General features: G+C 47.3%; 19 non-coding genes across 19 annotated transcripts; all 19 read left to right on the top strand.

Moving 5' to 3' along the window:
- Positions 1-404: 404 nt before the first annotated feature.
- On the top strand, positions 405-477 carry TRNAV-AAC (transfer RNA valine (anticodon AAC)). Its single transcript has one exon. It is a non-coding gene; the product is annotated as a tRNA-Val (tRNA).
- A 738-nt stretch (positions 478-1215) lies between these two features.
- On the top strand, positions 1216-1288 carry TRNAV-AAC (transfer RNA valine (anticodon AAC)). The gene has a single exon. It is a non-coding gene; the product is annotated as a tRNA-Val (tRNA).
- Positions 1289-1399: 111 nt separating this feature from the next.
- On the top strand, positions 1400-1472 carry TRNAV-CAC (transfer RNA valine (anticodon CAC)). The gene has a single exon. It is a non-coding gene; the product is annotated as a tRNA-Val (tRNA).
- Positions 1473-2027: 555 nt separating this feature from the next.
- Positions 2028-2100, top strand: TRNAV-AAC (transfer RNA valine (anticodon AAC)). Its single transcript has one exon. It is a non-coding gene; the product is annotated as a tRNA-Val (tRNA).
- A 739-nt stretch (positions 2101-2839) lies between these two features.
- Positions 2840-2912, top strand: TRNAV-AAC (transfer RNA valine (anticodon AAC)). The gene has a single exon. It is a non-coding gene; the product is annotated as a tRNA-Val (tRNA).
- A 111-nt stretch (positions 2913-3023) lies between these two features.
- Positions 3024-3096, top strand: TRNAV-CAC (transfer RNA valine (anticodon CAC)). The gene has a single exon. It is a non-coding gene; the product is annotated as a tRNA-Val (tRNA).
- Positions 3097-3651: 555 nt separating this feature from the next.
- Positions 3652-3724, top strand: TRNAV-AAC (transfer RNA valine (anticodon AAC)). The gene has a single exon. It is a non-coding gene; the product is annotated as a tRNA-Val (tRNA).
- Positions 3725-4463: 739 nt separating this feature from the next.
- TRNAV-AAC (transfer RNA valine (anticodon AAC)) lies at positions 4464-4536 on the top strand. Its single transcript has one exon. It is a non-coding gene; the product is annotated as a tRNA-Val (tRNA).
- Positions 4537-4647: 111 nt separating this feature from the next.
- On the top strand, positions 4648-4720 carry TRNAV-CAC (transfer RNA valine (anticodon CAC)). The gene has a single exon. It is a non-coding gene; the product is annotated as a tRNA-Val (tRNA).
- Positions 4721-5459: 739 nt separating this feature from the next.
- TRNAV-CAC (transfer RNA valine (anticodon CAC)) lies at positions 5460-5532 on the top strand. The gene has a single exon. It is a non-coding gene; the product is annotated as a tRNA-Val (tRNA).
- Positions 5533-6271: 739 nt separating this feature from the next.
- Positions 6272-6344, top strand: TRNAV-CAC (transfer RNA valine (anticodon CAC)). The gene has a single exon. It is a non-coding gene; the product is annotated as a tRNA-Val (tRNA).
- Positions 6345-7893: 1549 nt separating this feature from the next.
- TRNAV-CAC (transfer RNA valine (anticodon CAC)) lies at positions 7894-7966 on the top strand. The gene has a single exon. It is a non-coding gene; the product is annotated as a tRNA-Val (tRNA).
- Positions 7967-9516: 1550 nt separating this feature from the next.
- On the top strand, positions 9517-9589 carry TRNAV-CAC (transfer RNA valine (anticodon CAC)). The gene has a single exon. It is a non-coding gene; the product is annotated as a tRNA-Val (tRNA).
- A 739-nt stretch (positions 9590-10328) lies between these two features.
- Positions 10329-10401, top strand: TRNAV-CAC (transfer RNA valine (anticodon CAC)). The gene has a single exon. It is a non-coding gene; the product is annotated as a tRNA-Val (tRNA).
- Positions 10402-11140: 739 nt separating this feature from the next.
- Positions 11141-11213, top strand: TRNAV-CAC (transfer RNA valine (anticodon CAC)). Its single transcript has one exon. It is a non-coding gene; the product is annotated as a tRNA-Val (tRNA).
- A 739-nt stretch (positions 11214-11952) lies between these two features.
- On the top strand, positions 11953-12025 carry TRNAV-CAC (transfer RNA valine (anticodon CAC)). Its single transcript has one exon. It is a non-coding gene; the product is annotated as a tRNA-Val (tRNA).
- A 1549-nt stretch (positions 12026-13574) lies between these two features.
- TRNAV-CAC (transfer RNA valine (anticodon CAC)) lies at positions 13575-13647 on the top strand. The gene has a single exon. It is a non-coding gene; the product is annotated as a tRNA-Val (tRNA).
- A 1550-nt stretch (positions 13648-15197) lies between these two features.
- Positions 15198-15270, top strand: TRNAV-CAC (transfer RNA valine (anticodon CAC)). Its single transcript has one exon. It is a non-coding gene; the product is annotated as a tRNA-Val (tRNA).
- A 1549-nt stretch (positions 15271-16819) lies between these two features.
- TRNAV-CAC (transfer RNA valine (anticodon CAC)) lies at positions 16820-16892 on the top strand. The gene has a single exon. It is a non-coding gene; the product is annotated as a tRNA-Val (tRNA).
- The last annotated feature ends 9584 nt before the right edge of the window (positions 16893-26476 follow it).

Here is a 26476-nt window from a genome sequence, read left to right as displayed (position 1 = left end):
CTGACCATCGCTGTAAGTGTTTGGTGTTTAGGCAAACTTGTTTTCTGGACCCAAAGGCAATTGGAATGTGGACTTTGGTTCTCCTGCTTAGTCAGCTGAGCTGGAAAACCTGACGACCATTGGCGTATGTTTTCAGCTGACCTTGTGAGAAAAGTGTGTGGAAAAGCTAGAGGTGATATCCATGACTCAGTGTATCTTGCCAGTACTGGCTGTTTTGAGGATGTTATTTGTATCAAGTTAGGCATCCGAGATGGGCTTTCTTCCTTCTTTGCTTCATTACCAAAGAGTATCATTTGCAAGGACGGTAAACTGAACTCAGGTTATCAACCAACCAGAAGCAAATAATAGCTAATACGGTGACCCCAACCTCCGAGCAACCAACCCGAAAAATGCTGTCGTGATACGTTTCTGTAGTGTAGTGGTTATCACGTTCGCCTAACACGCGAAAGGTCCCCGGTTCGAAACCGGGCAGAAACAATTTGAGCGCGCTAGTGCTTTTTGTCAATGTCGCTTTCAGCAGCTCTTTTCACAGATCTTACTTTAGGGTAGACTTTCGGTTTGCAAGGCTCAAAAAACAGCATGAATGGGTTTCTGTAGTATAGTGGTTATCACGTTCGCCTCACATGCGAAAGGTCCCCGGTTCGAAACCGGGCAGAAACAGTGCTTACCTTTAACTTTTTCACATTCTGGCAAACTCAAAGCTCTTGCCATGCCTTGCCCCTCTGGCAGCCGTAAGCCAAATCTGCCAATACAAAGCACAGTTTAGGTGCAACACCTTCAATGTGAGCTCTTTTTCTTCACTGTTTATGAGCTGACCATCGCTGTAAGTGTTTGGTGTTTAGGCAAACTTGTTTTCTGGACCCAAAGGCAATTGGAATGTGGACTTTGGTTCTCCTGCTTAGTCAGCTGAGCTGGAAAACCTGACGACCATTGGCGTATGTTTTCAAATGACCTGGTGAGAAAAGTGTGTGGAAAAGCTAGAGGTGATATCCATGACTCAGTGTATCTTGCCAGTACTGGCTGTTTTGAGGATGTTATTTGTATCAAGTTAGGCATCCGAGATGGGCTTTCTTCCTTCTTTGCTTCATTACCAAAGAGTATCATTTGCAAGGACGGTAAACTGAACTCAGGTTATCAACCAACCAGAAGCAAATAATAGCTAATACGGTGACCCCAACCTCCGAACAACCAACTTGAAAAGTGCTGTCGTGATAGGTTTCTGTAGTGTAGTGGTTATCACGTTCGCCTAACACGCGAAAGGTCCCCGGTTCGAAACCGGGCAGAAACAATTTGAGTGCGCTAGTGCTTTTTGTCAATGTCGCTTTCAGCAGCTCTTTTCACAGATCTTACTTTAGGGTAGACTTTCGGTTTGCAAGGCTCAAAAAAACAGCATGAATGGGTTTCTGTAGTGTAGTGGTTATCACGTTCGCCTCACACGCGAAAGGTCCCCGGTTCGAAACCGGGCAGAAACAGTGCTTACCTTTAACTTAATCACATTCTGGCAAACTCAAAGCTCTTGCCATGCCTTGCCCCTCTGGCAGCCGTAAGCCAAATCTGCCAATACAAAGCACAGTTTAGGTGCAACACCTTCAATGTGAGCTCTTTTTCTTCACTGTTTATGAGCTGACCATCGCTGTAAGTGTTTGGTGTTTAGGCAAACTTGTTTTCTGGACCCAAAGGCAATTGGAATGTGGACTTTGGTTCTCCTGCTTAGTCAGCTGAGCTGGAAAACCTGACGACCATTGGCGTATGTTTTCAGCTGACCTGGTGAGAAAAGTGTGTGGAAAAGCTAGAGGTGATATCCATGACTCAGTGTATCTTGCCAGTACTGGCTGTTTTGAGGATGTTATTTGTATCAAGTTAGGCATCCGAGATGGGCTTTCTTCCTTCTTTGCTTCATTACCAAAGAGTATCATTTGCAAGGACGGTAAACTGAACTCAGGTTATCAACCAACCAGAAGCAAATAATAGCTAATACGGTGACCCCAACCTCCGAACAACCAACTTGAAAAGTGCTGTCGTGATAGGTTTCTGTAGTGTAGTGGTTATCACGTTCGCCTAACACGCGAAAGGTCCCCGGTTCGAAACCGGGCAGAAACAATTTGAGTGCGCTAGTGCTTTTTGTCAATGTCGCTTTCAGCAGCTCTTTTCACAGATCTTACTTTAGGGTAGACTTTCGGTTTGCAAGGCTCAAACAAACAGCATGAATGGGTTTCTGTAGTGTAGTGGTTATCACGTTCGCCTCACACGCGAAAGGTCCCCGGTTCGAAACTGGGCAGAAACAGTGCTTACCTTTAACTTTTTCACATTCTGGCAAACTCAAAGCTCTTGCCATGCCTTGCCCCTCTGGCAGCCGTAAGCCAAATCTGCCAATACAAAGCACAGTTTAGGTGCAACACCTTCAATGTGAGCTCTTTTTCTTCACTGTTTATGAGCTGACCATCGCTGTAAGTGTTTGGTGTTTAGGCAAACTTGTTTTCTGGACCCAAAGGCAATTGGAATGTGGACTTTGGTTCTCCTGCTTAGTCAGCTGAGCTGGAAAACCTGACGACCATTGGCGTATGTTTTCAGCTGACCTGGTGAGAAAAGTGTGTGGAAAAGCTAGAGGTGATATCCATGACTCAGTGTATCTTGCCAGTACTGGCTGTTTTGAGGATGTTATTTGTATCAAGTTAGGCATCCGAGATGGGCTTTCTTCCTTCTTTGCTTCATTACCAAAGAGTATCATTTGCAAGGACGGTAAACTGAACTCAGGTTATCAACCAACCAGAAGCAAATAATAGCTAATACGGTGACCCCAACCTCCGAACAACCAACTTGAAAAGTGCTGTCGTGATAGGTTTCTGTAGTGTAGTGGTTATCACGTTCGCCTAACACGCGAAAGGTCCCCGGTTCGAAACCGGGCAGAAACAATTTGAGTGCGCTAGTGCTTTTTGTCAATGTCGCTTTCAGCAGCTCTTTTCACAGATCTTACTTTAGGGTAGACTTTCGGTTTGCAAGGCTCAAAAAAACAGCATGAATGGGTTTCTGTAGTGTAGTGGTTATCACGTTCGCCTCACACGCGAAAGGTCCCCGGTTCGAAACCGGGCAGAAACAGTGCTTACCTTTAACTTTTTCACATTCTGGCAAACTCAAAGCTCTTGCCATGCCTTGCCCCTCTGGCAGCCGTAAGCCAAATCTGCCAATACAAAGCACAGTTTAGGTGCAACACCTTCAATGTGAGCTCTTTTTCTTCACTGTTTATGAGCTGACCATCGCTGTAAGTGTTTGGTGTTTAGGCAAACTTGTTTTCTGGACCCAAAGGCAATTGGAATGTGGACTTTGGTTCTCCTGCTTAGTCAGCTGAGCTGGAAAACCTGACGACCATTGGCGTATGTTTTCAGCTGACCTGGTGAGAAAAGTGTGTGGAAAAGCTAGAGGTGATATCCATGACTCAGTGTATCTTGCCAGTACTGGCTGTTTTGAGGATGTTATTTGTATCAAGTTAGGCATCCGAGATGGGCTTTCTTCCTTCTTTGCTTCATTACCAAAGAGTATCATTTGCAAGGACGGTAAACTGAACTCAGGTTATCAACCAACCAGAAGCAAATAATAGCTAATACGGTGACCCCAACCTCCGAACAACCAACTTGAAAAGTGCTGTCGTGATAGGTTTCTGTAGTGTAGTGGTTATCACGTTCGCCTAACACGCGAAAGGTCCCCGGTTCGAAACCGGGCAGAAACAATTTGAGTGCGCTAGTGCTTTTTGTCAATGTCGCTTTCAGCAGCTCTTTTCACAGATCTTACTTTAGGGTAGACTTTCGGTTTGCAAGGCTCACACAAACAGCATGAATGGGTTTCTGTAGTGTAGTGGTTATCACGTTCGCCTCACACGCGAAAGGTCCCCGGTTCGAAACTGGGCAGAAACAGTGCTTACCTTTAACTTTTTCACATTCTGGCAAACTCAAAGCTCTTGCCATGCCTTGCCCCTCTGGCAGCCGTAAGCCAAATCTGCCAATACAAAGCACAGTTTAGGTGCAACACCTTCAATGTGAGCTCTTTTTCTTCACTGTTTATGAGCTGACCATCGCTGTAAGTGTTTGGTGTTTAGGCAAACTTGTTTTCTGGACCCAAAGGCAATTGGAATGTGGACTTTGGTTCTCCTGCTTAGTCAGCTGAGCTGGAAAACCTGACGACCATTGGCGTATGTTTTCAGCTGACCTGGTGAGAAAAGTGTGTGGAAAAGCTAGAGGTGATATCCATGACTCAGTGTATCTTGCCAGTACTGGCTGTTTTGAGGATGTTATTTGTATCAAGTTAGGCATCCGAGATGGGCTTTCTTCCTTCTTTGCTTCATTACCAAAGAGTATCATTTGCAAGGACGGTAAACTGAACTCAGGTTATCAACCAACCAGAAGCAAATAATAGCTAATACGGTGATCCCAACCTCCGAACAACCAACTTGAAAAGTGCTGTCGTGATAGGTTTCTGTAGTGTAGTGGTTATCACGTTCGCCTAACACGCGAAAGGTCCCCGGTTCGAAACCGGGCAGAAACAATTTGAGTGCGCTAGTGCTTTTTGTCAATGTCGCTTTCAGCAGCTCTTTTCACAGATCTTACTTTAGGGTAGACTTTCGGTTTGCAAGGCTCAAAAAAACAGCATGAATGGGTTTCTGTAGTGTAGTGGTTATCACGTTCGCCTCACACGCGAAAGGTCCCCGGTTCGAAACCGGGCAGAAACAGTGCTTACCTTTAACTTTTTCACATTCTGGCAAACTCAAAGCTCTTGCCATGCCTTGCCCCTCTGGCAGCCGTAAGCCAAATCTGCCAATACAAAGCACAGTTTAGGTGCAACACCTTCAATGTGAGCTCTTTTTCTTCACTGTTTATGAGCTGACCATCGCTGTAAGTGTTTGGTGTTTAGGCAAACTTGTTTTCTGGACCCAAAGGCAATTGGAATGTGGACTTTGGTTCTCCTGCTTAGTCAGCTGAGCTGGAAAACCTGACGACCATTGGCGTATGTTTTCAGCTGACCTGGTGAGAAAAGTGTGTGGAAAAGCTAGAGGTGATATCCATGACTCAGTGTATCTTGCCAGTACTGGCTGTTTTGAGGATGTTATTTGTATCAAGTTAGGCATCCGAGATGGGCTTTCTTCCTTCTTTGCTTCATTACCAAAGAGTATCATTTGCAAGGACGGTAAACTGAACTCAGGTTATCAACCAACCAGAAGCAAATAATAGCTAATACGGTGACCCCAACCTCCGAACAACCAACTTGAAAAGTGCTGTCGTGATAGGTTTCTGTAGTGTAGTGGTTATCACGTTCGCCTAACACGCGAAAGGTCCCTGGTTCGAAACCGGGCAGAAACAATTTGAGTGCGCTAGTGCTTTTTGTCAATGTCGCTTTCAGCAGCTCTTTTCACAGATCTTACTTTAGGGTAGACTTTCGGTTTGCAAGGCTCAACAAAACAGCATGAATGGGTTTCTGTAGTGTAGTGGTTATCACGTTCGCCTCACACGCGAAAGGTCCCCGGTTCGAAACCGGGCAGAAACAGTGCTTACCTTTAACTTTTTCACATTCTGGCAAACTCAAAGCTCTTGCCATGCCTTGCCCCTCTGGCAGCCGTAAGCCAAATCTGCCAATACAAAGCACAGTTTAGGTGCAACACCTTCAATGTGAGCTCTTTTTCTTCACTGTTTATGAGCTGACCATCGCTGTAAGTGTTTGGTGTTTAGGCAAACTTGTTTTCTGGACCCAAAGGCAATTAGAATGTGGACTTTGGTTCTCCTGCTTAGTCAGCTGAGCTGGAAAACCTGACGACCATTGGCGTATGTTTTCAGCTGACCTGGTGAGAAAAGTGTGTGGAAAAGCTAGAGGTGATATCCATGACTCAGTGTATCTTGCCAGTACTGGCTGTTTTGAGGATGTTATTTGTATCAAGTTAGGCATCCGAGATGGGCTTTCTTCCTTCTTTGCTTCATTACCAAAGAGTATCATTTGCAAGGACGGTAAACTGAACTCAGGTTATCAACCAACCAGAAGCAAATAATAGCTAATACGGTGACCCCAACCTCCGAGCAACCAACCCGTAAAGTGCTGTTGTGATGGGTTTCTGTAGTGTAGTGGTTATCACGTTCGCCTAACACGCTAAAGGTCCCCGGTTCGAAACCGGGCAGAAACAATTTGAGCGCGCTAGTGCTTTTTGTCAATGTCGCTTTCAGCAGCTCTTTTCACCGATCTTACTTTAGGGTAGACTTTCGGTTTGCAAGGCTCAAAAAAACAGCATGAATGGGTTTCTGTAGTGTAGTGGTTATCACGTTCGCCTCACACGCGAAAGGACCCCGGTTCGAAACCGGGCAGAAACAGTGCTTACCTTTAACTTTTTCACAGTCTGGCAAACTCAAAGCTCTTGCCATGCCTTGCCCCTCTGGCAGCCGTAAGCCAAATCTGCCAATACAAAGCACAGTTTAGGTGCAACACCTTCAATGTGAGCTCTTTTTCTTCACTGTTTATGAGCTGACCATCGCTGTAAGTGTTTGGTGTTTAGGCAAACTTGTTTTCTGGACCCAAAGGCAATTGGAATGTGGACTTTGGTTCTCCTGCTTAGTCAGCTGAGCTGGAAAACCTGACGACCATTGGCGTATGTTTTCAGCTGACCTGGTGAGAAAAGTGTGTGGAAAAGCTAGAGGTGATATCCATGACTCAGTGTATCTTGCCAGTACTGGCTGTTTTGAGGATGTTATTTGTATCAAGTTAGGCATCCGAGATGGGCTTTCTTCCTTCTTTGCTTCATTACCAAAGAGTATCATTTGCAAGGACGGTAAACTGAACTCAGGTTATCAACCAACCAGAAGCAAATAATAGCTAATACAGTGACCCCAACCTCCGAGCAACCAACCCGTAAAGTGCTGTTGTGATGGGTTTCTGTAGTGTAGTGGTTATCACGTTCGCCTAACACGCTAAAGGTCCCCGGTTCGAAATCGGGCAGAAACAATTTGAGCGCGCTTGTGCTTATTGTCAACGTCGCTTTCAGCAGCTTTTTTCACCGATCTTACTTTAGGGTAGACTTTCGGTTTGCAAGGCTCAAAAAAACAGCATGAATGGGTTTCTGTAGTGTAGTGGTTATCACGTTCGCCTCACACGCGAAAGATCCCCGTTCGAAACCGGGCAGAAACAGTGCTTACCTTTAACTTTTTCACAGTCTGGCAAACTCAAAGCTCTTGCCATGCCTTGCTCCTCTGGCAGCCGTAAGCCAAATCTGCCAATACAAAGCACAGTTTAGGTGCAACACCTTCAATGTGAGCTCTTTTTCTTCACTGTTTATGAGCTGACCATCGCTGTAAGTGTTTGGCGTTTAGGCAAACTTGTTTTCTGGACCCAAAGGCAATTGGAATGTGGACTTTGGTTCTCCTGCTTAGTCAGCTGAGCTGGAAAACCTGACGACCATTGGCGTATGTTTTCAGCTGACCTGGTGAGAAAAGTGTGTGGAAAAGCTAGAGGTGATATCCATGACTCAGTGTATCTTGCCAGTACTGGCTGTTTTGAGGATGTTATTTGTATCAAGTTAGGCATCCGAGATGGGCTTTCTTCCTTCTTTGCTTCATTACCAAAGAGTATCATTTGCAAGGAAGGTAAACTGAACTCAGGTTATCAACCAACCAGAAGCAAATAATAGCTAATACGGTGACCCCAACCTCCGAGCAACCAACCCGAAAAGTGCTGTCGTGATATGTTTCTGTAGTGTAGTGGTTATCATGTTCACCTAACACGCGAAAGGTCCCCGGTTCAAACCGGGCAGAAACAATTTGAGCGCGCTAGTGCTTTTTGTCAATGTCGCTTTCAGCAGCTCTTTTCACCGATCTTACTTTAGGGTAGACTTTCGGTTTGCAAGGCTCAAAAAAACAGCATGAATGGGTTTCTGTAGTGTAGTGGTTATCACGTTCGCCTCACACGCGAAAGGACCCCGGTTCGAAACCGGGCAGAAACAGTGCTTACCTTTAACTTTTTCACAGTCTGGCAAACTCAAAGCTCTTGCCATGCCTTGCCCCTCTGGCAGCCGTAAGCCAAATCTGCCAATACAAAGCACAGTTTAGGTGCAACACCTTCAATGTGAGCTCTTTTTCTTCACTGTTTATGAGCTGACCATCGCTGTAAGTGTTTGGTGTTTAGGCAAACTTGTTTTCTGGACCCAAAGGCAATTGGAATGTGGACTTTGGTTCTCCTGCTTAGTCAGCTGAGCTGGAAAACCTGACGACCATTGGCGTATGTTTTCAGCTGACCTGGTGAGAAAAGTGTGTGGAAAAGCTAGAGGTGATATCCATGACTCAGTGTATCTTGCCAGTACTGGCTGTTTTGAGGATGTTATTTGTATCAAGTTAGGCATCCGAGATGGGCTTTCTTCCTTCTTTGCTTCATTACCAAAGAGTATCATTTGCAAGGACGGTAAACTGAACTCAGGTTATCAACCAACCAGAAGCAAATAATAGCTAATACGGTGACCCCAACCTCCGAGCAACCAACCCGTAAAGTGCTGTTGTGATGGGTTTCTGTAGTGTAGTGGTTATCACGTTCGCCTAACACGCTAAAGGTCCCCGGTTCGAAATCGGGCAGAAACAATTTGAGCGCGCTTGTGCTTATTGTCAATGTCGCTTTCAGCAGCTTTTTTCACCGATCTTACTTTAGGGTAGACTTTCGGTTTGCAAGGCTCAAAAAAACAGCATGAATGGGTTTCTGTAGTGTAGTGGTTATCACGTTCGCCTCACACGCGAAAGATCCCTGTTCGAAACCGGGCAGAAACAGTGCTTACCTTTAACTTTTTCGCAGTCTGGCAAACTCAAAGCTCTTGCCATGCCTTGCTCCTCTGGCAGCCGTAAGCCAAATCTGCCAATACAAAGCACAGTTTAGGTGCAACACCTTCAATGTGAGCTCTTTTTCTTCACTGTTTATGAGCTGACCATCGCTGTAAGTGTTTGGCGTTTAGGCAAACTTGTTTTCTGGACCCAAAGGCAATTGGAATGTGGACTTTGGTTCTCCTGCTTAGTCAGCTGAGCTGGAAAACCTGACGACCATTGGCGTATGTTTTCAGCTGACCTGGTGAGAAAAGTGTGTGGAAAAGCTAGAGGTGATATCCATGACTCAGTGTATCTTGCCAGTACTGGCTGTTTTGAGGATGTTATTTGTATCAAGTTAGGCATCCGAGATGGGCTTTCTTCCTTCTTTGCTTCATTACCAAAGAGTATCATTTGCAAGGACGGTAAACTGAACTCAGGTTATCAACCAACCAGAAGCAAATAATAGCTAATACGGTGACCCCAACCTCCGAGCATTCAACCCGAAAAGTGCTGTCGTGATATGTTTCTGTAGTGTAGTGGTTATCATGTTCACCTAACACGCGAAAGGTCCCCGGTTCGAAACCGGGCAGAAACAATTTGAGCGCGCTAGTGCTTTTTGTCAATGTCGCTTTCAGCAGCTCTTTTCACCGATCTTACTTTAGGGTAGACTTTCGGTTTGCAAGGCTCAAAAAAACAGCATGAATGGGTTTCTGTAGTGTAGTGGTTATCACGTTCGCCTCACACGCGAAAGGACCCCGGTTCGAAACCGGGCAGAAACAGTGCTTACCTTTAACTTTTTCACAGTCTGGCAAACTCAAAGCTCTTGCCATGCCTTGCCCCTCTAGCAGCCGTAAGCCAAATCTGCCAATACAAAGCATAGTTTAGGTGCAACACCTTCAATGTGAGCTCTTTTTCTTCACTGTTTATGAGCTGACCATCGCTGTAAGTGTTTGGTGTTTAGGCAAACTTGTTTTCTGGACCCAAAGGCAATTGGAATGTGGACTTTGGTTCTCCTGCTTAGTCAGCTGAGCTGGAAAACCTGACGACCATTGGCGTATGTTTTCAGCTGACCTGGTGAGAAAAGTGTGTGGAAAAGCTAGAGGTGATATCCATGACTCAGTGTATCTTGCCAGTACTGGCTGTTTTGAGGATGTTATTTGTATCAAGTTAGGCATCCGAGATGGGCTTTCTTCCTTCTTTGCTTCATTACCAAAGAGTATCATTTGCAAGGACGGTAAACTGAACTCAGGTTATCAACCAACCAGAAGCAAATAATAGCTAATACGGTGACCCCAACCTCCGAGCAACCAACCCGAAAAGTGCTGTCGTGATAGGTTTCTGTAGTGTAGTGGTTATCACGTTCGCCTAACACGCGAAAGGTCCTCGGTTCGAAACCGGGCAGAAACAATTTGAGCGCGCTAGTGCTTTTTGTCAATGTCGCTTTCAGCAGCTCTTTTCACCGATCTTACTTTAGGGTAGACTTTCGGTTTGCAAGGCTCAAAAAAACAGCATGAATGGGTTTCTGTAGTGTAGTGGTTATCACGTTCGCCTCACACGCGAAAGGTCCCCGGTTCGAAACCGGGCAGAAACAGTGCTTACCTTTAACTTTTTCACAGTCTGGCAAACTCAAAGCTCTTGCCATGCCTTGCCCCTCTGGCAGCCGTAAGCCAAATCTGCCAATACAAAGCACAGTTTAGGTGCAACACCTTCAATGTGAGCTCTTTTTCTTCACTGTTTATGAGCTGACCATCGCTGTAAGTGTTTGGTGTTTAGGCAAACTTGTTTTCTGGACCCAAAGGCAATTGGAATGTGGACTTTGGTTCTCCTGCTTAGTCAGCTGAGCTGGAAAACCTGACGACCATTGGCGTATGTTTTCAGCTGACCTGGTGAGAAAAGTGTGTGGAAAAGCTAGAGGTGATATCCATGACTCAGTGTATCTTGCCAGTACTGGCTGTTTTGAGGATGTTATTTGTATCAAGTTAGGCATCCGAGATGGGCTTTCTTCCTTCTTTGCTTCATTACCAAAGAGTATCATTTGCAAGGACGGTAAACTGAACTCAGGTTATCAACCAACCAGAAGCAAATAATAGCTAATACGGTGACCCCAACCTCCGAACAACCAACTTGAAAAGTGCTGTCGTGATAGGTTTCTGTAGTGTAGTGGTTATCACGTTCGCCTAACACGCGAAAGGTCCCTGGTTCGAAACCGGGCAGAAACAATTTGAGTGCGCTAGTGCTTTTTGTCAATGTCGCTTTCAGCAGCTCTTTTCACAGATCTTACTTTAGGGTAGACTTTCGGTTTGCAAGGCTCAACAAAACAGCATGAATGGGTTTCTGTAGTGTAGTGGTTATCACGTTCGCCTCACACGCGAAAGGTCCCCGGTTCGAAACCGGGCAGAAACAGTGCTTACCTTTAACTTTTTCACATTCTGGCAAACTCAAAGCTCTTGCCATGCCTTGCCCCTCTGGCAGCCGTAAGCCAAATCTGCCAATACAAAGCACAGTTTAGGTGCAACACCTTCAATGTGAGCTCTTTTTCTTCACTGTTTATGAGCTGACCATCGCTGTAAGTGTTTGGTGTTTAGGCAAACTTGTTTTCTGGACCCAAAGGCAATTAGAATGTGGACTTTGGTTCTCCTGCTTAGTCAGCTGAGCTGGAAAACCTGACGACCATTGGCGTATGTTTTCAGCTGACCTGGTGAGAAAAGTGTGTGGAAAAGCTAGAGGTGATATCCATGACTCAGTGTATCTTGCCAGTACTGGCTGTTTTGAGGATGTTATTTGTATCAAGTTAGGCATCCGAGATGGGCTTTCTTCCTTCTTTGCTTCATTACCAAAGAGTATCATTTGCAAGGACGGTAAACTGAACTCAGGTTATCAACCAACCAGAAGCAAATAATAGCTAATACGGTGACCCCAACCTCCGAGCAACCAACCCGTAAAGTGCTGTTGTGATGGGTTTCTGTAGTGTAGTGGTTATCACGTTCGCCTAACACGCTAAAGGTCCCCGGTTCGAAACCGGGCAGAAACAATTTGAGCGCGCTAGTGCTTTTTGTCAATGTCGCTTTCAGCAGCTCTTTTCACCGATCTTACTTTAGGGTAGACTTTCGGTTTGCAAGGCTCAAAAAAACAGCATGAATGGGTTTCTGTAGTGTAGTGGTTATCACGTTCGCCTCACACGCGAAAGGACCCCGGTTCGAAACCGGGCAGAAACAGTGCTTACCTTTAACTTTTTCACAGTCTGGCAAACTCAAAGCTCTTGCCATGCCTTGCCCCTCTGGCAGCCGTAAGCCAAATCTGCCAATACAAAGCACAGTTTAGGTGCAACACCTTCAATGTGAGCTCTTTTTCTTCACTGTTTATGAGCTGACCATCGCTGTAAGTGTTTGGTGTTTAGGCAAACTTGTTTTCTGGACCCAAAGGCAATTGGAATGTGGACTTTGGTTCTCCTGCTTAGTCAGCTGAGCTGGAAAACCTGACGACCATTGGCGTATGTTTTCAGCTGACCTGGTGAGAAAAGTGTGTGGAAAAGCTAGAGGTGATATCCATGACTCAGTGTATCTTGCCAGTACTGGCTGTTTTGAGGATGTTATTTGTATCAAGTTAGGCATCCGAGATGGGCTTTCTTCCTTCTTTGCTTCATTACCAAAGAGTATCATTTGCAAGGACGGTAAACTGAACTCAGGTTATCAACCAACCAGAAGCAAATAATAGCTAATACAGTGACCCCAACCTCCGAGCAACCAACCCGTAAAGTGCTGTTGTGATGGGTTTCTGTAGTGTAGTGGTTATCACGTTCGCCTAACACGCTAAAGGTCCCCGGTTCGAAATCGGGCAGAAACAATTTGAGCGCGCTTGTGCTTATTGTCAACGTCGCTTTCAGCAGCTTTTTTCACCGATCTTACTTTAGGGTAGACTTTCGGTTTGCAAGGCTCAAAAAAACAGCATGAATGGGTTTCTGTAGTGTAGTGGTTATCACGTTCGCCTCACACGCGAAAGATCCCCGTTCGAAACCGGGCAGAAACAGTGCTTACCTTTAACTTTTTCACAGTCTGGCAAACTCAAAGCTCTTGCCATGCCTTGCTCCTCTGGCAGCCGTAAGCCAAATCTGCCAATACAAAGCACAGTTTAGGTGCAACACCTTCAATGTGAGCTCTTTTTCTTCACTGTTTATGAGCTGACCATCGCTGTAAGTGTTTGGCGTTTAGGCAAACTTGTTTTCTGGACCCAAAGGCAATTGGAATGTGGACTTTGGTTCTCCTGCTTAGTCAGCTGAGCTGGAAAACCTGACGACCATTGGCGTATGTTTTCAGCTGACCTGGTGAGAAAAGTGTGTGGAAAAGCTAGAGGTGATATCCATGACTCAGTGTATCTTGCCAGTACTGGCTGTTTTGAGGATGTTATTTGTATCAAGTTAGGCATCCGAGATGGGCTTTCTTCCTTCTTTGCTTCATTACCAAAGAGTATCATTTGCAAGGAAGGTAAACTGAACTCAGGTTATCAACCAACCAGAAGCAAATAATAGCTAATACGGTGACCCCAACCTCCGAGCAACCAACCCGAAAAGTGCTGTCGTGATATGTTTCTGTAGTGTAGTGGTTATCATGTTCACCTAACACGCGAAAGGTCCCCGGTTCAAACCGGGCAGAAACAATTTGAGCGCGCTAGTGCTTTTTGTCAATGTCGCTTTCAGCAGCTCTTTTCACCGATCTTACTTTAGGGTAGACTTTCGGTTTGCAAGGCTCAAAAAAACAGCATGAATGGGTTTCTGTAGTGTAGTGGTTATCACGTTCGCCTCACACGCGAAAGGACCCCGGTTCGAAACCGGGCAGAAACAGTGCTTACCTTTAACTTTTTCACAGTCTGGCAAACTCAAAGCTCTTGCCATGCCTTGCCCCTCTGGCAGCCGTAAGCCAAATCTGCCAATACAAAGCACAGTTTAGGTGCAACACCTTCAATGTGAGCTCTTTTTCTTCACTGTTTATGAGCTGACCATCGCTGTAAGTGTTTGGTGTTTAGGCAAACTTGTTTTCTGGACCCAAAGGCAATTGGAATGTGGACTTTGGTTCTCCTGCTTAGTCAGCTGAGCTGGAAAACCTGACGACCATTGGCGTATGTTTTCAGCTGACCTGGTGAGAAAAGTGTGTGGAAAAGCTAGAGGTGATATCCATGACTCAGTGTATCTTGCCAGTACTGGCTGTTTTGAGGATGTTATTTGTATCAAGTTAGGCATCCGAGATGGGCTTTCTTCCTTCTTTGCTTCATTACCAAAGAGTATCATTTGCAAGGACGGTAAACTGAACTCAGGTTATCAACCAACCAGAAGCAAATAATAGCTAATACGGTGACCCCAACCTCCGAGCAACCAACCCGTAAAGTGCTGTTGTGATGGGTTTCTGTAGTGTAGTGGTTATCACGTTCGCCTAACACGCTAAAGGTCCCCGGTTCGAAATCGGGCAGAAACAATTTGAGCGCGCTTGTGCTTATTGTCAATGTCGCTTTCAGCAGCTTTTTTCACCGATCTTACTTTAGGGTAGACTTTCGGTTTGCAAGGCTCAAAAAAACAGCATGAATGGGTTTCTGTAGTGTAGTGGTTATCACGTTCGCCTCACACGCGAAAGATCCCTGTTCGAAACCGGGCAGAAACAGTGCTTACCTTTAACTTTTTCGCAGTCTGGCAAACTCAAAGCTCTTGCCATGCCTTGCTCCTCTGGCAGCCGTAAGCCAAATCTGCCAATACAAAGCACAGTTTAGGTGCAACACCTTCAATGTGAGCTCTTTTTCTTCACTGTTTATGAGCTGACCATCGCTGTAAGTGTTTGGCGTTTAGGCAAACTTGTTTTCTGGACCCAAAGGCAATTGGAATGTGGACTTTGGTTCTCCTGCTTAGTCAGCTGAGCTGGAAAACCTGACGACCATTGGCGTATGTTTTCAGCTGACCTGGTGAGAAAAGTGTGTGGAAAAGCTAGAGGTGATATCCATGACTCAGTGTATCTTGCCAGTACTGGCTGTTTTGAGGATGTTATTTGTATCAAGTTAGGCATCCGAGATGGGCTTTCTTCCTTCTTTGCTTCATTACCAAAGAGTATCATTTGCAAGGACGGTAAACTGAACTCAGGTTATCAACCAACCAGAAGCAAATAATAGCTAATACGGTGACCCCAACCTCCGAGCATTCAACCCGAAAAGTGCTGTCGTGATATGTTTCTGTAGTGTAGTGGTTATCATGTTCACCTAACACGCGAAAGGTCCCCGGTTCGAAACCGGGCAGAAACAATTTGAGCGCGCTAGTGCTTTTTGTCAATGTCGCTTTCAGCAGCTCTTTTCACCGATCTTACTTTAGGGTAGACTTTCGGTTTGCAAGGCTCAAAAAAACAGCATGAATGGGTTTCTGTAGTGTAGTGGTTATCACGTTCGCCTCACACGCGAAAGGACCCCGGTTCGAAACCGGGCAGAAACAGTGCTTACCTTTAACTTTTTCACAGTCTGGCAAACTCAAAGCTCTTGCCATGCCTTGCCCCTCTGGCAGCCGTAAGCCAAATCTGCCAATACAAAGCACAGTTTAGGTGCAACACCTTCAATGTGAGCTCTTTTTCTTCACTGTTTATGAGCTGACCATCGCTGTAAGTGTTTGGTGTTTAGGCAAACTTGTTTTCTGGACCCAAAGGCAATTGGAATGTGGACTTTGGTTCTCCTGCTTAGTCAGCTGAGCTGGAAAACCTGACGACCATTGGCGTATGTTTTCAGCTGACCTGGTGAGAAAAGTGTGTGGAAAAGCTAGAGGTGATATCCATGACTCAGTGTATCTTGCCAGTACTGGCTGTTTTGAGGATGTTATTTGTATCAAGTTAGGCATCCGAGATGGGCTTTCTTCCTTCTTTGCTTCATTACCAAAGAGTATCATTTGCAAGGACGGTAAACTGAACTCAGGTTATCAACCAACCAGAAGCAAATAATAGCTAATACAGTGACCCCAACCTCCGAGCAACCAACCCGTAAAGTGCTGTTGTGATGGGTTTCTGTAGTGTAGTGGTTATCACGTTCGCCTAACACGCTAAAGGTCCCCGGTTCGAAATCGGGCAGAAACAATTTGAGCGCGCTTGTGCTTATTGTCAACGTCGCTTTCAGCAGCTTTTTTCACCGATCTTACTTTAGGGTAGACTTTCGGTTTGCAAGGCTCAAAAAAACAGCATGAATGGGTTTCTGTAGTGTAGTGGTTATCACGTTCGCCTCACACGCGAAAGATCCCCGTTCGAAACCGGGCAGAAACAGTGCTTACCTTTAACTTTTTCACAGTCTGGCAAACTCAAAGCTCTTGCCATGCCTTGCTCCTCTGGCAGCCGTAAGCCAAATCTGCCAATACAAAGCACAGTTTAGGTGCAACACCTTCAATGTGAGCTCTTTTTCTTCACTGTTTATGAGCTGACCATCGCTGTAAGTGTTTGGCGTTTAGGCAAACTTGTTTTCTGGACCCAAAGGCAATTGGAATGTGGACTTTGGTTCTCCTGCTTAGTCAGCTGAGCTGGAAAACCTGACGACCATTGGCGTATGTTTTCAGCTGACCTGGTGAGAAAAGTGTGTGGAAAAGCTAGAGGTGATATCCATGACTCAGTGTATCTTGCCAGTACTGGCTGTTTTGAGGATGTTATTTGTATCAAGTTAGGCATCCGAGATGGGCTTTCTTCCTTCTTTGCTTCATTACCAAAGAGTATCATTTGCAAGGAAGGTAAACTGAACTCAGGTTATCAACCAACCAGAAGCAAATAATAGCTAATACGGTGACCCCAACCTCCGAGCAACCAACCCGAAAAGTGCTGTCGTGATATGTTTCTGTAGTGTAGTGGTTATCATGTTCACCTAACACGCGAAAGGTCCCCGGTTCAAACCGGGCAGAAACAATTTGAGCGCGCTAGTGCTTTTTGTCAATGTCGCTTTCAGCAGCTCTTTTCACCGATCTTACTTTAGGGTAGACTTTCGGTTTGCAAGGCTCAAAAAAACAGCATGAATGGGTTTCTGTAGTGTAGTGGTTATCACGTTCGCCTCACACGCGAAAGGACCCCGGTTCGAAACCGGGCAGAAACAGTGCTTACCTTTAACTTTTTCACAGTCTGGCAAACTCAAAGCTCTTGCCATGCCTTGCCCCTCTGGCAGCCGTAAGCCAAATCTGCCAATACAAAGCACAGTTTAGGTGCAACACCTTCAATGTGAGCTCTTTTTCTTCACTGTTTATGAGCTGACCATCGCTGTAAGTGTTTGGTGTTTAGGCAAACTTGTTTTCTGGACCCAAAGGCAATTGGAATGTGGACTTTGGTTCTCCTGCTTAGTCAGCTGAGCTGGAAAACCTGACGACCATTGGCGTATGTTTTCAGCTGACCTGGTGAGAAAAGTGTGTGGAAAAGCTAGAGGTGATATCCATGACTCAGTGTATCTTGCCAGTACTGGCTGTTTTGAGGATGTTATTTGTATCAAGTTAGGCATCCGAGATGGGCTTTCTTCCTTCTTTGCTTCATTACCAAAGAGTATCATTTGCAAGGACGGTAAACTGAACTCAGGTTATCAACCAACCAGAAGCAAATAATAGCTAATACAGTGACCCCAACCTCCGAGCAACCAACCCGTAAAGTGCTGTTGTGATGGGTTTCTGTAGTGTAGTGGTTATCACGTTTGCCTAACACGCTAAAGGTCCCCGGTTCGAAATCGGGCAGAAACAATTTGAGCGCGCTTGTGCTTATTGTCAATGTCGCTTTCAGCAGCTTTTTTCACCGATCTTACTTTAGGGTAGACTTTCGGTTTGCAAGGCTCAAAAAAACAGCATGAATGGGTTTCTGTAGTGTAGTGGTTATTAGTGATGGACGAACTTCCGACGGGACGTTTCGCGAACGCGAAACGCGAACGGACACAAACGTTCGCGAAAACGACCGTTCGCCGCGGGCTCCATTGACTTCAATGGGAGGCGAATTTCGCAAACCTTTAGGTCGAATTTGCGGCCACGGGGTAATTATTAGGGGGTAGCACGTAGTCCCACCACCTGGACAATAGCATAATACATGTATGAGGTGAATTTGGGATCGATAACTACAAGCATTTTTTTTTTATTTGGGAAATTGTTCTGACAATTCAGGACTATGGAGCTAATGAAGGCAATGGAGGAGAGGGAAGGTCAGGGACCAGGGTAGGCAAACAAGAGGGTGCAGGAGATACAGAGCACTGACAGCAGCACCGTAATACAGAGCACTGACATCAGCACCGTGACATACAGCGCTGACAGCAGCTCCGTGACATACAGCGCTGACAGCAGCTCCGTGACATACAGCGCTGACAGCAGCTCCGTGACATACAGCGCTGACAGCAGCTCCGTGACATACAGCGCTGACAGCAGCTCCGTGACATACAGCGCTGACAGCAGCTCCGTGACATACAGCGCTGACAGCAGCTCCGTGACATACAGCGCTGACAGCAGCACCGTGACATACAGCGCTGACAGCAGCTCCGTGACATACAGCGCTGACAGCAGCTCCGTGACATACAGCGCTGACAGCAGCTCCGTGACATACAGCACTGACAGCAGCTCCGTGACATACAGCGCTGACAGCAGCTCCGTGACATACAGCGCTGACAGCAGCACCGTGACATACAGCGCTGACAGCAGCTCCGTGACATACAGCGCTGACAGCAGCTCCGTGACATACAGCGCTGACAGCAGCTCCGTGACATACAGCGCTGACAGCAGCTCCGTGACATACAGCGCTGACAGCAGCTCCGTGACATACAGCGCTGACAGCAGCTCCGTGACATACAGCGCTGACAGCAGCTCCGTGACATACAGCGCTGACAGCAGCTCCGTGACATACAGCGCTGACAGCAGCTCCGTGACATACAGCGCTGACAGCAGCTCCGTGACATACAGCGCTGACAGCAGCTCCGTGACATACAGCGCTGACAGCAGCTCCGTGACATACAGCGCTGACAGCAGCACCGTAAGCAGCCCCAGGAGGAAGTCAGCACAGCACAGGGATGGTGTGATCCCCTCATAATAAGAACCCCCAGGAGGAAGTCAGCACAGCACAGGGATGGTGGGAGCCCCTCATAATAAGAACACCCAGGAGGAAGTCAGCACAGCACAGGGATGGTGGGAACCCCTCATAATAAGCAGCCCCAGTAGAAATATGACACCGCTCAACCTCTTCAAAGAGGAGGGTAGGGGCATATAGTACGGTGTGCTTTTTTGGGTCAGGGAAGTGAGCCAAATGAATTAAGAAGGTCTGTGTGCTTGATTCCAAAAATTGTTTATAGACATATACATGGTCTACTGATCACATGTGTTGAATTCCTCCGAGATCCATGCCTCATTCATTTTTAGAAATGTGAGGTAGTTAACACTGTGGTGAGCTAGGCGAGTACGCTTATCGGTCACAATCCCCCCTGCTGCGCTGAACGTCCTTTCGGACAGGACACTGGATGAGGGGCAAGCCAACAGTTCGATTGCAAATTGGGCAAGCTCTGGCCAGAGGTCAAGCCTGCCCACCCAGTAGTCTAGGGGTTCATCACTCCTCAGAGCGTCCACATCGGCCGTTAACCCAATGTAGTCGGACACCTGACGGTCTAGGCGTTCCCTGATGCTGGATCCGGATGACACCTGTCGATGGGTCGGCTGAAAGAATGACCTCATATCCGAAGTCACCAACACATCTTCAAACCGGCCTCTTCTTGCAGGCGCTGTTGGATTGGTACCCGCAAATCCTTCTCTGGGAGTGGGAATTGCTCCTCTGCCAGCGCACGCAAAAGCAGAATGCAGCATTTCTCGAAGCAAGGCCTGGAAGTGCTGCATTCTGACAGCCCTCTGCGACGGCGGTAACATTTCCGCCATTTTGTGTTTGTACCGGGGGTCTAAGTACGTTGCCACCCAGTACTGGTCCTTGACCCTCATGCTTTTTATACGGGGGTCCCTATTAAAACACTGGAGCATGAAGGCCCCCATTTGCACTAAAGTGGAAGCGGTGTGGTGGCCTGGCTCCTGCTCATCATCCAGGATAATGTCGTCCTCTTCATTCTCCTCTCCCCATCCTCGCACAACAGGGATCCCAGAAAGGTTTAAAGCATGCTCTTCTTGCTCCTGCTCATCCGCCCCGGCACCATCCTCCTCTGACTCCTCATCAGACTCCTGTTGTTGACTTGTCTCAGATAGAGTAGCCCCCCCTGGGAATTCATCCAGCATTGCGACTTCCTCATCTTCCCGCTCCTGCTCCTCCACAGCCTGATCAATGACACGACGCAATGCACGCTCCAGAAAGAAGGCATAAGGTACCATGTCACTGATGGCGCCATGGCTGCGACTGACCAGTTTGGTGATCTCCTCAAATGGCCGCAGAAGTCTGCATGTGTCGCGCATGAGCAGCCACTGGCGCGGTGAAAAAAAACCCAGCTCCCCAGAACCGTTTCTTTCGCAGAGTTCATACAGGTAGACGTTAACTGCACGTTTCTGCTGGAGCAGCCTATCAAGCATATAGAAGGTTGAGTTCCATCGCGTCGGGCAATCGCAAATAAGACGTCTGACCGGCAGATGGTGTCGCCGCTGAATGTCAGCAAGGCGAGCCATGGCCGTGTAAGATCTTCTGAAATGGGCCGAGATTTTCCTTGCCTGCCGCAAGATGTCCTGGACCCCAGGGTATTTGACAAGGAATCGCTGCACGACCAAGTTTAAGACGTGTGCCATGCACGGCACGTGCGTGATTTTGCCCTGTTTCAATGCGCTAAGCAGATTGGCACCGTTGTCACACACCACTTTACCAACTGTCAAATTGAGCGGTGTTAGCCACTCATCTGCCTGTGAACGCAAAGCTGAAAGGAGTGCCGGGCCAGTGTGGCTCTTTGCTTCCAGGCACAACAGACGCAGCACGGCATGGCAACGTCTCACCTGGCATGTGGAATAGGTTCTGGGGAGCTTGGGCGGTGCAGTGGAAGAGACGCTAGCAGCGGAAAAGGAGGAGGCAGCTGAGGAGGAGAGGGAGGAGGATGGAGTAGGAGGAGGAGAAGAAGAGTCAGGCCTGCATGCAATCCGTGGCGGTAAAACCAAATCTACACGGGTGCCACGGGTTACATGCTTGACGGCCGTCAGAAGGTTCACCCAGTGGGCAGTAAAACTGATATACCTTCCCTGCCCGTGTTTGCTAGACCACGTGTCTGTGGTCAGATGTATCTTGGCACCGACACTGTGTGCCAGAGATACATTCACTTGCCGCTGAACATGGCCATATAGCTCTGGGATGCCCTTCTCTGAGAAATACTTCCTTCCTGGGACCTTCCATTGTGGTGTTCCAATGGCCACAAATTTGCGAAAGGCCTCCGAGTCCACCAGTTTATATGGCAGTAGTTGGCGGGCTATGAGTTCTGACAAGCCAGCCGCCAACCGTTGGGCAAGAGGGTTATCCGGCGTCATCATTTTTTTACGCTCAAACATTAGGCCCACGGAAGCCTGCCTTTTTGCAGAAAAATGTGAGCTTGGCGTGATGGAAGGTGGAGTGGAGGACAATTGTGAGGAGAGAGGAGAAGGAGAAGTAGAAGACGAGGCTGGACGGTGAGAGCCTGCAGTGTGGCTTTGTGTGTTCCGTTGCTCCCACTGGGCTCGGTGATGGCTGCTCATGTGCCTTCTTAAGGCGGTCGTCCCTAGGTGAGTATTGGGCTTACCGCGACTAACGCGTTGACTGCAAAGATTGCAGATGGCAACGCTATTGTCAGCAGCGGACACGTTAAAAAAAGCCCACACTGCGGAGCCATGTGCCGGTGTCCTGGGAGCGCCAGATGTGACCGTACATGGTCGATGACTCGCTCCTGATACATTTGCAGTCTGCTTTGTCCCTGCTGTGCAATGTAAGTCATTGCTGCTTCTCCTCCCTATCTGCTGGTCCATATCTCCCTCTGAACTCCCCTCCTCTTCCTCTCTTGTGGGCACCCACGTGACATCACTAGACACGTCATCATCAACGTCACCTTCCCCACCGCTATAAGTAGAGTAGGCAGCAACACCGGGGACCAACCTCCTCCTTGGGCTGATCTGGGTACTGGCGTCAGACTGCTGAGTAGCGCTTGTTGCTACCTCCTCTTCCTGATCCAATACCAAGAGTGGCTGCGCATCAGAAATGTCCTCTTGATATGGATCGGAAAATAATTCCAGTGACTCAAGCGGAAGGTATGTGGTGGTGGTGGTGGTGGTCGTGTTGTTGGTGGTAGTGTCTTTGGGGGTGCACATAGCAGAGAGTGAAGAAGAGGGTGCAGATCGAGAGGATGAGGAGGGTGCAGAAGAGTAAGGCTGAGCGAGCCACTCAACCAAGTCTGGTGCATCCTTTAAAGTAATTGAACGCACCTTCTGCAACTTCCCACTTTGGCTCAAGCCTGTTGCTCCTGCCCTACCCCTACCACCCCTGCGGAAGGGCCTGCCTCTTCCTCTGCATGTCATTTTTTAAATGACCCTGTGACAAAACTCTTAGTCCCTATACCGCTGAAGGACTGCTGCAGTATAGGTGAGCGGTCAGCAGTGGTGCACGTCAACCCTATCTATTGTGGACCTATAGCGGTCCTTACAGAACAGCAGACTGTACCGCACTCAAGCCTATGTACCGTAGCACCCTATACCAAGTTACCAGTCCTTATAAGAACTTTTGTGGACCAAGCAGGTTGTGTATTAGTGTTTAGCAGACTGTACGTCAGTCCCTATACCGCTGAAGGACTGCTGCAGTATAGGGCAGCGGTCAGCAGTGGTGCACGTCAACCCTATCTATTGTGGACCGATAGCGGTCCTTACAGAACAGCAGACTGTACCGCACTCAAGCCTATGTACCGTAGCACCCTATACCAAGTTACCAGTCCTTATAAGAACTTTTGTGGACCAAGCAGGTTGTGTATTAGTGTTTAGCAGACTGTACGTCAGTCCCTATACCGCTGAAGGACTGCTGCAGTATAGGGCAGCGGTCAGCAGTGGTGCACGTCAACCCTATCTATTGTGGACCGATAGCGGTCCTTACAGAACAGCAGACTGTACCGCACTCAAGCCTATGTACCGTAGCACCCTATACCAAGTTACCAGTCCTTATAAGAACTTTTGTGGAACAAGCAGGTTGTGTGTTAGTGATTAGCAGACTGTACGTCAGTCCCTATACCAATGAAGGACTGCTGCAGTATAGGGCAGCGGTCAGCAGTAGTGCACGGCAACCCTATGTATTGTGGACCGATAGCGGTCCTTACAGAACAGCAGACTGTACCGCACTCAAGCCTATGTACCGTAGCACCCTATACCAAGTTACCAGTCCTTATAAGAACTTTTGTGGACCAAGCAGGTTGTGTATTAGTGTTTAGCAGACTGTACGTCAGTCCCTATACCGCTGAAGGACTGCTGCAGTATAGGGCAGCGGTCAGCAGTGGTGCACGTCAACCCTATCTATTGTGGACCGATAGCGGTCCTTACAGAACAGCAGACTGTACCGCACTCAAGCCTATGTACCGTAGCACCCTATACCAAGTTACCAGTCCTTATAAGAACTTTTGTGGACCAAGCAGGTTGTGTATTAGTGTTTAGCAGACTGTACGTCAGTCCCTATACCGCTGAAGGACTGCTGCAGTATAGGGCAGCGGTCAGCAGTGGTGCACGTCAACCCTATCTATTGTGGACCGATAGCGGTCCTTACAGAACAGCAGACTGTACCGCACTCAAGCCTATGTACCGTAGCACCCTATACCAAGTTACCAGTCCTTATAAGAACTTTTGTGGACCAAGCAGGTTGTGTATTAGTGTTTAGCAGACTGTACGTCAGTCCCTATACCGCTGAAGGACTGCTGCAGTATAGGGCAGCGGTCAGCAGTGGTGCACGTCAACCCTATCTATTGTGGACCGATAGCGGTCCTTACAGAACAGCAGACTGTACCGCACTCAAGCCTATGTACCGTAGCACCCTATACCAAGTTACCAGTCCTTATAAGAACTTTTGTGGAACAAGCAGGTTGTGTGTTAGTGATTAGCAGACTGTACGTCAGTCCCTATACCAATGAAGGACTGCTGCAGTATAGGGCAGCGGTCAGCAGTAGTGCACGGCAACCCTATGTATTGTGGACCGATAGCGGTCCTTACAGAACAGCAGACTGTACCGCACTCAAGCCTATGTACCGTAGCACCCTATACCAAGTTACCAGTCCTTATAAGAACTTTTGTGGACCAAGCAGGTTGTGTATTAGTGTTTAGCAGACTGTACGTCAGTCCCTATACCGCTGAAGGACTGCTGCAGTATAGGGCAGCGGTCAGCAGTGGTGCACGTCAACCCTATCTATTGTGGACCGATAGCGGTCCTTACAGAACAGCAGACTGTACCGCACTCAAGCCTATGTACCGTAGCACCCTATACCAAGTTACCAGTCCTTATAAGAACTTTTGTGGAACAAGCAGGTTGTGTGTTAGTGATTAGCAGACTGTACGTCAGTCCCTATACCAATGAAGGACTGCTGCAGTATAGGGCAGCGGTCAGCAGTAGTGCACGGCAACCCTATGTATTGTGGACCGATAGCGGTCCTTACAGAACAGCAGACTGTACCGCACTCAAGCCTATGTACCGTAGCACCCTATACCAAGTTACCAGTCCTTATAAGAACTTTTGTGGACCAAGCAGGTTGTGTGTTAGTGATTAGCAGACTGTACGTCAGTCCCTATACCAATGAAGGACTGCTGCAGTATAGGGCAGCGGTCAGCAGTAGTGCACGGCAACCCTATGTATTGTGGACCGATAGCGGTCCTTACAGAACAGCAGACTGTAACGCACTCAGGCCTATGTACCGTAGCACCCTATACCAAGTTACCAGTCCTTATAAAAACTTTTGTGGACCAAGCAGGTTGTGTGTTAGTGTTTAGCAGACTGTGCGTCAGTCCCTATACCGCTGAAGGACTGCTGCAGTATAGGGCAGCGGTCAGCAGTGGTGCACGTCAACCCTATCTATTGTGGACCGATAGCGGTCCTTACAGAACAGCAGACTGTACCGCACTCAAGCCTATGTACCGTAGCACCCTATACCAAGTTACCAGTCCTTATAAGAACTTTTGTGGACCAAGCAGGTTGTGTATTAGTGTTTAGCAGACTGTACGTCAGTCCCTATACCGCTGAAGGACTGCTGCAGTATAGGGCAGCGGTCAGCAGTGGTGCACGTCAACCCTATGTATTGTGGACCGATAGCGGTCCTTACAGAACAGCAGACTGTAACGCACTCAGGCCTATGTACCGTAGCACCCTATACCAAGTTACCAGTCCTTATAAGAACTTTTGTGGACCAAGCAGGTTGTGTGTTAGTGATTAGCAGACTGTACGTCAGTCCCTATACCAATGAAGGACTGCTGCAGTATAGGGCAGCGGTCAGCAGTAGTGCACGGCAACCCTATGTATTGTGGACCGATAGCGGTCCTTACAGAACAGCAGACTGTACTGCACTCAGGCCTATGTACCGTAGCACCCTATACCAAGTTACCAGTCCTTATAAAAACTTTTGTGGACCAAGCAGGTTGTGTGTTAGTGTTTAGCAGACTGTGCGTCAGTCCCTATACCGCTGAAGGACTGCTGCAGTATAGGGCAGCGGTCAGCAGTAGTGCACGGCAACCCTATGTATTGTGGACCGATAGCGGTCCTTACAGAACAGCAGACTGTAACGCACTCAGGCCTATGTACCGTAGCACCCTATACCAAGTTACCAGTCCTTATAAGAACTTTTGTGGACCAAGCAGGTTGTGTGTTAGTGATTAGCAGACTGTACGTCAGTCCCTATACCAATGAAGGACTGCTGCAGTATAGGGCAGCGGTCAGCAGTAGTGCACGGCAACCCTATGTATTGTGGACCGATAGCGGTCCTTACAGAACAGCAGACTGTACCGCACCCAAGCCTATGTACCGTAGCACCCTAGACAGACCAAGTTACCAGTCCTGATAAAGAGCTTTGTGGAACAAGTGAGTTGTGAATGATTAGCAGACTGCAGCAGAAGGGCAGCAGTCAAGTATAATATTCTTTCTATATTTGGAAGAAAGAATATTATACGTGTACAAGCCTATTACCGTACCACTGATACCAGTCCTGAAAAGAACCTTTGTGGAACTAATAGTAACAGCAAGTCTTTAAAATTATCCTCACTGCCTGACACACTGCTTCCTGCCTGTCCCTATACAAATTGGCAAAAAAGAGTAGGCTGGAACGATTAGCTGGAACAGCTCTTTTGTGGACCTGATAGTAACAGCTAATGATGATGATGATGATGATGATGAAGAAAGACTAATCTGGCTGAGCTGTCCCTAAAATAGCAGCATACAGCGCTCTGTCCCTTTATCTAAACTGACAAAAGAAACTCAGGCTGCTGACCTAACACCTATACCAGTCCTGAAAAGAACTTTTGTGTACCAAATAGCTAGCGTTTTCTCTGTCCCTACTCCACACAGGATCCTTTCCCTACAGTGACAGAAGAAAGAATGTAAAATGGCCACCGGATCGGGTGTATTTATAGGTTAGGGGGAATGTCCAAGTGTCCATGAGCTGTCATGTCTCAATTGGTTGTCCTGTAACACATGATAAACGTGTCACGAAAGGTTAAAGTTCTTGTATACATTAAACACGTAAGTCCGCCGGGGCGAACGACGGAAAAAGGCGTTCGA

Source organism: Lithobates pipiens, unplaced genomic scaffold (assembly GCF_037356315.1).
Source record: "Lithobates pipiens isolate NorthernLeopardFrog02 unplaced genomic scaffold, aLitPip1_a1.2 Scaffold_8, whole genome shotgun sequence".
Lineage (NCBI taxonomy): Eukaryota > Metazoa > Chordata > Amphibia > Anura > Ranidae > Lithobates > Lithobates pipiens.
This window is presented reverse-complemented; position numbering and strand designations above follow the sequence as displayed.